This window comes from Lutra lutra, chromosome 5 (assembly GCF_902655055.1).
Source record: "Lutra lutra chromosome 5, mLutLut1.2, whole genome shotgun sequence".
Classification (NCBI taxonomy): domain Eukaryota; kingdom Metazoa; phylum Chordata; class Mammalia; order Carnivora; family Mustelidae; genus Lutra; species Lutra lutra.
This window is the reverse complement of record NC_062282.1, coordinates 164,041,107-164,049,585: the sequence shown is the minus strand read 5'-3', so window position 1 is coordinate 164,049,585 and position 8,479 is coordinate 164,041,107. Positions and strand designations below refer to the sequence as shown.

Sequence of the window (8,479 nt, the reverse complement as noted above, 5' to 3'; positions counted from 1 at the left end):
GGTACTGCCTCTTGTTCTTTTTTTTTTTGGGGTGGTGAATTTTCTGCCTTGTCACTTTGTCCAGATAAGAGTATATGAAGGAGCAAGTAAAATACTAAAAGGGTGGCAACAACCCCAGGAAAATATGCTTTAGCCAAATCAGAAGAGATCCCAAATCGTGAAGGGAGAGAAAGTGGATAAAAAGGTTCAGAAAAAAAAAATAAATAAAAGAACGAAAGAAACAATTAAAAAAAGAAAACCAATAAAGAAAAAATATAAAAAGGAAATATATATATATATATATATATATATATATATATATATATATTAGATAAACTAGTTAAAAAAACGTTAAAAAAGAAAAGGGTAAAAGTTAAAAATTTTAGAAGAAAAAGAGAAAAAATATTAAAAAAGAAAAAAAATTAAATTAACTGCAAGGCTAATGAATCATGGGGAGAAAGCCATGAGTTCCATGCTTTGCTTTTTCCTTCTCTGGAATTCCGCCGCTCTCCTTGGTATTGAAACTGTACTCCTTGGTAGGTGAACTTGGTCCTGGCTGGGTTTCTTGTTGATCTTCTGGTGGAGGGGCCTGTTGTAGTGATTCTCAAATGTCTTTGCCCCAGGCAGAGTTGCACCGCCCTTACCAGGGGCCGGGCTGAGTAATCCGCTCGGGTTTGCTTTCGGGATCTTTTTTTCCCTGAACACTTCCCGTAGAGTCCCGGAGGATGAGAATGAAGATGGCAGCCTCCTGGTCTCCGGCCCGGAGGAGCTGAGAGCCCCGGGCCCCACTCCTCAGTGCGCCCTCAGAGAACAGCGCCCAATTACTCCCGTCACCCTGGCCTCCAGCCGCGCTCCAAGCTGACCGAGCCTGCGACCTGTTCAAGGTAACCCCGCACTGAGAGTCACTCCTTGGCTCTGTCTCTGTAGCCGGCTTCCCCGTTCTGATACCTGTAAGCTCTGCGACACTCAGACACCCCCAATCCTTCTGTGACCCTGTGGGACCTGAGGCCACTCTGACCCGGCCTGGGATTCACCCCAGTTAAGCCTCTGGAGCGATGTCCCTCAGAGGAACAGACTTTTAAAAGTCCTGATTTTGTGCTCCGTTGTTCTGCCGCCCGCCGGGAGCCGGCCCCTCCCCCCGCGGTCTATCTTCCCGTCGCTTTGGATTCAGATCTCCGCCAGTCCTACCTTTCAGAAAGTGGTTGATTTTCTGTTTCTAGAATTGCTGTTCTTCTCTTCAATCTCCGTTGGATTTGTAGGTGTTTGCAATCTTTAGATAAGCTATCTAGCTGATCTCCCACTACCTAAAGTAGTCTCAGCCTGCTACTTCTCCGCCATCTTGACTCCTCCCCTGGATTCATGCATTTCTTAATCAACAGAACAGTTTAGCTAATTATAAACAGCACTAAATTATACAAAAATTTAAATGAGAAAATAATCTCATTTTAGTTTTATATGCATTAACATATAAAAGTCCCATTTTATGAGACATCTAAAAGAATCAAAACCACGTCTACAGCTCTACCTTGAATTCTAAATCTGAGAACAATTTTAATGTATTTTGACTAAATAATAGTCTATATTAAAACAAAGAAAACTCCAAGTACACACTTTTTACAAGATTAATATTTTAGACAGGGTTTTTCCTTTAAAAAAAAAACGAGAAAACAACAGAAAAATCCACAACCAAATACACACCTTTTTTTCTGCATTTCACAGTACTGGTTATTATATGTGTTTTCCATATAAAATCTTTTGACTTTATAAATTGTGTATGGTTTGATTTTAAAATGTCAGCTCCTTGAAAATTTGTGCAAATTAAAAAAATGAAAATAATGTGTTATCAGTCTTTTTAAATGAGTCTCATAACAATAGCACTTTTTGCCCTGAATTGATGGGAAATGTCAGGCTAAATCTACTTGCTAAAATGTACCATTTTGCAAATAATTTATTTTTCTGCTGCTCCTTCCTTTTCTTTCAACAGACCAAAAAAAGTTTATTTTATAAATTTTGAGAAATTAAAATATTTATGATTATTAAAATGATTTCTAGAGCCATGCCACCCTTCAGGTATCCACCCCACATACTTGTCAAGGCTGCATCTCCCATGGCTGTTCTGGTGGCTTCCTCCAGAAGCAACTCCCTGCCTTTGGAGGTGCTCTCTTCCAGATCCTGGGTGGGGGAGCTAAATGGACCACAGCTCTCCACAGTAGATACTTGTCTGAGGGCACTGGCCATAGAAACAGCTGTCTGTGCCTGTTAACTGAATTCATGCACATTGATAAAGGGGTCTGCACACTCTTCTATGAAAGCATCTTAACTTCAGACAGTTTTGGGTGAAAAATACTTGCCAATAATCATGTAACATAAGTGATGCTACTGAAGCTGAATCATAGGAAGAAAAATAAACAGAATGCCAGTCAGCAGTGGCGGTTCAAGAAGCATGACAGTATGTTCCAATGCCTTCACTGGAGATGTACAGTTCCCTTGTTTTCCAGCACATGGGCCATTTGGTGATGGAAGCCGAGGTGAAGGAACACTAGTGTCCTGTGCATCTGCAACAGGGAAGGCTATTTCTCAGTTTCTGTTGGTGTCCTTGGTGGTGAAGTCCTGCAGGCTTCCCATCTGGTTCACGGCGCTCTGAATATATGAAACATGGATTTCTACATTACTCTGAAAGCCACTGATATTAGAAGCATCTATTGTACTCCTGATATCATTTAATGAATCTGTAGGTGATTTGAACTCAAAGGAATTCAGCTCTCCTCCTTCTGCAAGAGACTTAATTTGTAATAAAATAGGAGTGAGCTGGAGATTAATGCTGTCGATTTTCATTCTCAACATGGGGCTATCCAGTGGAGGTGCTAGCTGCCAATCAAGCTCCTGGGCTTCCTCCTTACACCTCCATCTCCTATCCCTGGGCTGGTCCATAGGCTTCCCACTCTGATCTGGAGAAGGCTCATAGCAGTATTGCTGTACTTCATGCAAAATTTTGTTTAGGTCCTTGTTGAATTGCTCAATCTCCAGAAGGATGGTTGCATATCTCTGCTGAAATTCAGTGCTGATGGCATGGGATAGGATTTCAATTGTTCTGCTTCTGTGTTCATTGCTCTTAATTTTTTGATATGTTTCCTTTTAATCATGAGAATTTTTGAAAACTTGGTCACTTGGAAAAGGAATTGTACTGGAAAACCACCTAGCATTTCAGTGTCAGAGCCAGAAGTCTTACTTCTCCAAGGTGACTGCTAGTACAGGATCATCATCCATAATTGGTGACTGGAGAGTAGTATAAAGTAACCGTGGTGGAGTCCTAAAGAATCAGGAAGGTCCCTGTTTTTGTCCAAAGGCAGCAGCTTGCATTGTCTCATGAGGCTCATTACTAAGATCTTCATAGTCAGGGATGGTATGGGTGCCAAGCCCTGCCCTATCAAAAATTACTCTATACGTAGCATTAAAAGTATCCACAGCAACTATTCGTCCAGTGAAGAGACCTTCATGAACACCACATAATCGAGCTGTAACTTTGCTTACAATAACCAGGGACAAAGGAATTTCATCTGGGAGATCTTCAAACTAGGAAACATCTGCACTTTTGTTTGTTGTAAGAGTCTTTCTTGTTCTTTCTCCAGCTCCTTTAGGTGTAGGGTTAGGTTGTGTACCTGAGACCTTTCTTGGTTCTTGAGAAAGGCTTGTACCGCTATATATTTTCCTCTCAGGACTGCCTTTGTTGTGTCCCACAGATTCTGAACCGTTGTGTTTTCATTATCATTTGTTTCCATAAATTTTTTCAATTCTTCTTTAATTTCCTGGTTGACCCATTCATTCTTTAGGAGGATGCTGTTTAGTCTCCATGTATTTGGGTTCTTTCCAAATTTCGTCTTGTTATTGAGTTCTAGCTTCAGAGCATTGTGGTCTGAAAATATGCAGGGAATGATCCCAATCTTTTGATACTGGTTGAGACTTGATTTAGGACCAAGAATGTGATCTATTCTGGAGAATGTTCCATGTGCACTAGAGAAGAATGTGTATTCTGTTGCTTTGGGATGAAATGTTCTGAATATATCTGTGATGTCCATCTGGTCCAGTGTGTCATTTAAGGCCTTGATTTCCTTGTTGATCTTTTGCTTGGATGATCTGTCCATTTCAGTGAGGGGAGTGTTAAAATCCCCTACTATTATTGTATTCTTGTCGATGTGTTTCTTTGATTTTGTTATTAATTGGTTTATATAGTTGGCTGCTCCCACGTTAGGGGCATAGATATTTAAAATTGTTAGATCTTCTTGTTGGACTGATCCTTTGAGTAGGATATAGTGTCCTTCCTCATCTCTTATTATAGTCTTTGGCTTAAAATCTAATTGATCTGCTATAAGGATTGCCACTCCTGCTTTCTTCTGATGTCCATTAGCATGGTAAATTCTTTTCCACCCCCTCACTTTAAACCTGGAGGTGTCTTCGGGTGTAAGATGAGTTTCTTGTAGGCAACATATAGATGGTTTTTGTTTTTTTTATCCATTCTGATACCCTGTGTCTTTTGATTGGGGCATTTAGCCCATTAACATTCAGGGTAACTATTGAGAGATATGAATTTAGTGCCATTGTATTGCCTGTAAGGTGACTGTTATTGTATATGGTCTCTGTTTCTTTCTGATCTACTAATTTTAGGGTCTCTCTTTGCTTAGAGGACCCCTTTCAATATTTCCTGTAGAGCTGGTTTGGTATTTGCAAATTCTTTCAGTTTTTGTTTGTCCTGGAAGCTTTTAATCTCTCCTTCGATTTTCAATGATAGCCTAGCTGGATATAGTATTCTTGGCTGCATGTTTTTCTCATTTAGTACTCTGAATATATCATGCCAGCTCTTTCTGGCCTGCCAGGTCTCTGTGGATAAGTCTGCTGCCAATCTAATAATTTTACCATTGTACGTTACAGACTTCTTTTCCCGGGCTGCTTTCAGGATCTTTTCTTTGTCACTAAGACTTGTAAATTTGACTATTAGATGACGGGGTGTGGACCTATTCTTATTGATTTTGAGGGGGGTTCTATGAACCTCCTGGATTTTGATGCTTGTTCCCTTTGCCATATTGGGGAAATTCTCTCCAATAATTCTCTCCAATATACCTTCTGCTCCCCTCTTTCTTTCTTCTTCTTCTGGAATCCCAATTATTCTAATGTTGTTTCGTCTTATGGTGTCGCTTATCTCTCGAATTCTCCCCTCGTGGTCCAGTAGCTGTTTGTCCCTCTTTTGCTCAGCTTCTTTATTGTCTGTCATTTGGTCTTCTATATCGCTAATTCTTTCTTCTACCCTATGACCCTGCAATTGCACTGCTGGGTATTTACCCTAAAGATACAAACGTAGTGATCCGAAGGGGCACGTGCACCCGAATGTTTATAGCAGCAATGTCTACAATAGCCAAACTATGGAAAGAACCTAGATGTCCATCAACAGACGAATGGATAAAGGAGATGTGGTATATATACACAATGGAGTACTATGCAGCCATCAAAAGAAATGAAATCTTGCCATTTGCGACGATGTGGATGGAACTAGAGGGTATCATGCTTAGTGAAATAAGTCAATCGGAGAAAGACAACTATCATATGATCTCCCTGATATGAGGGAGAGGAGATGCAACATGGGGGGTTGAGGGGGTAGGAGAAGAGTAAATGAAACAAGATGGGATTGGGAGGGAGACAAACCATAAGCGACTCTTAATCTCACAAAACAAACTGAGGGTTGTTGGGGGGAGGGGGTTGGGAGGGGGGGTGGGGTTATGGATATTAGGGAGGGTATGTGCTATGGTGAGTGCTGTGAATTGTGTAAACCTGGCGATTTGCAGACCTGTAACCCTGGGGATAAAAATATATGTTTATAAAGCTGTAAAAAAAAAAAAAGAAAGAAAGAAAAGGAAAAAAGAAAGGAGGAATACCCAAGTTTTGCAGCAACATGGACGGGACTGGAAGAGATTATGCTGAGTGAAATAAGTCAAGCAGAGAGAGTCAATTATCATATGGTTTCACTTATTTGTGGAGCATAACAAATAGCATGGAGGACAAGGGGAGATGGAGAGGAGAAGGGAGTTGAGTGAAATTGGAAGGGGAGGTGAACCATGAGAGACTATGGACTCTGAAAAACGATCTGAGAATTTTGAAGGGGTGGGGGGTGGGAGGTTGGGGGCACCAGGTGGTGGGTATTGTAGAGGGCACGGATTGCATGGAGCACTGGGTGTGGTGCAAAAATAATGAATACTGTTATGCTGAAAAAAAAATAAAATAAAATCCAACAAAACCAAAAAAAAAGAGTCTTATTTTCTGCCATTTCTGTTTTAATGCTAGTCTCTCTTCCTCAAAAAATGCACAAGAACATCTCTTTGCTTTTCCCATGAGTTGCCTGATTTTTCTATTCTTTTTTTTTAAGATTTTATTTATTTATTTGACAGAGAGAGATCACAAGCAGGCAGAGAGGCAGGCAGAGAGAGAGGAGGAAGCAGGCTCCCTGCTGAGCAGAGAGCCCGATGAGGGGCTCGATCCCAGGACCCTGAGATCATGACCTGAGCCGAAGGCAGTGGCTTAACCCACTGAGCCACCCAGGCGCCCTGATTTTTCTATTCTTGTTAACTTTCTTGTTGTTAAATTAGGAAAGTACTCCTCCTGACAGACACAGAAGTCATCATCGCCTTCAAACAGTTGCTTATCTATGTTTGAGTAGAACCATTCGTATATGCACCATTTATGTGCTTTGGGAAGCTTCAGTAGGTTATGTAATTGGAAACCAAACTTCTGTGAGGCTTTCTTATCTGGTGAGGACATTGTTGCCATCAATTTCAGTGGGGCCATTGCAACTCTCTGGTTTCTTTTGAGTGACCTTGTATTTGTTTGTCTGTCATCTTCATCGGAAAAGAGTCAACTCAGTTTTGAATTTCTGAAAAGCATCTCTGCAGTGGAGCCCATATGCCTGCCTTTCCAAACAGGTGTTTTTTGGTAAAGACCTGTACTTTTCATTCCATGTGTTCGATAAGCTTCCCTCTTTTAATGCACAAAGACTTTTGCAGAAGAGCTCTGGTCAGGCAACTGGAAGAGCCCCACCATCTTGAAAGAGCTGACTCTCTATAAATTTTAATATCAGCTTGTTGATCTCTCCAAAGAAAACAAGAAAATAAATGAAATACCTTGCATGAATTAAAAAAAAGATTTTATTTAATTATTTACAGAGAGAGAGATAGAGAGAGAGATAGACAGCAAGAGAGTGAACACAAGCAGGGAGAGTGGGAGAGGAAGAAGCAGACCCCCTAATAGAGAAGGGAGCCTGATGTTGAGCTAGATCCAAGGACCCTGGGATCATGACTGGGGCCAAAGGCAGTTGTCCAACAACTGAACCCCCCATGCTTGGATTTAAAAAAATATATAATGAATATATATATTATTATTATGTTTAATTAGCCAACATTGTACATCATTAGCTTTTGATGTAGTGCTCAATGATTTTATTAGATCCCTATAACACCCAGTGCTCATCACCACAGGTGCCTTTTTAATACCCATCACCAGGTTACCCCCCCCACTTCTGTAAGGCTCAGTTTGTTTCCCAGAGTCCAGAGTCTCTCATGTTTTGTCTCCCTCTCTGATTTTTTCCCCATTCAGTTTTCCCTCCCTTCCCCTCTAGTCCTCCATGCTATTCCTTATGTTCTATATATGATAATTTTCTTTCTCTGCTTGGCTTTTTTCACTTACCTGGCTTGTACTTTAATTAGAAGTGAATTTAAAGTGTAAATAAATTTGGGGAGAATTAAAATATTAACAATTTGACTCAATTTATGAGCACAGTACATTTCTCCATTTATCTACATCTTTGATTTCAATGTTTTATTATATTAATCTTAAATACATTGTGAAAAGTATTTAAATGTGAAAAATACTTCAAAATATTTTTGCTAAAATTGTACTTGGTAATTACTATTTCAATTTCTAATTGCAATTACCTCAATGTGAAAGAAGATTGATTTTTTTTCTACCTTTGTATTATACCTCATTATATTGGACTTTACTTATTGGCACTAGTGGTTTTTCTTGTAGACTTTTTAAGCCATTTCTCTGTAGAACAATATGTTCTATATGAGTCGAGTCACTCTTTCTTTCTTTCTTTCTTTCTTTCTTTCTTTCTTTCTTTCTTTCTTTCTTTCTTTCTTTCTAGTACTGGCTAGGACCACCACTGTGATGTTGATTAGGAACAGTGAGAGACGAATACTTGCTTTGATTCTGATATGAGAGGGGAAGAATTTACTCATTTGTTATGAAGCATGATTTAGCTGTACTTTTGTTGTAGTTTTGTTTTGTTTTTGTTTTTGTTTTGCAGATGCTCATTATTGGGTTGAGAAAGTTTCCTTCTATAATTAGTTTGTGAAGGTATTTATGTCATAAAGCAATTTTTTAATTATATCAGAGGTATTGACTGTTTCTATTGAAGTGGCCATATGTTTTTCTTCTTCCATTTATTTAATGGCCAATT

At 39.6% G+C, this 8,479-nt stretch overlaps 1 pseudogene; it reads right to left on the bottom strand.

Annotated features, from left to right (window-relative positions):
- Positions 1-2,556: 2,556 nt before the first annotated feature.
- Positions 2,557-7,065, bottom strand: LOC125100404 (protein lin-9 homolog; annotated as a pseudogene).
- Positions 7,066-8,479: the final 1,414 nt, after the last annotated feature.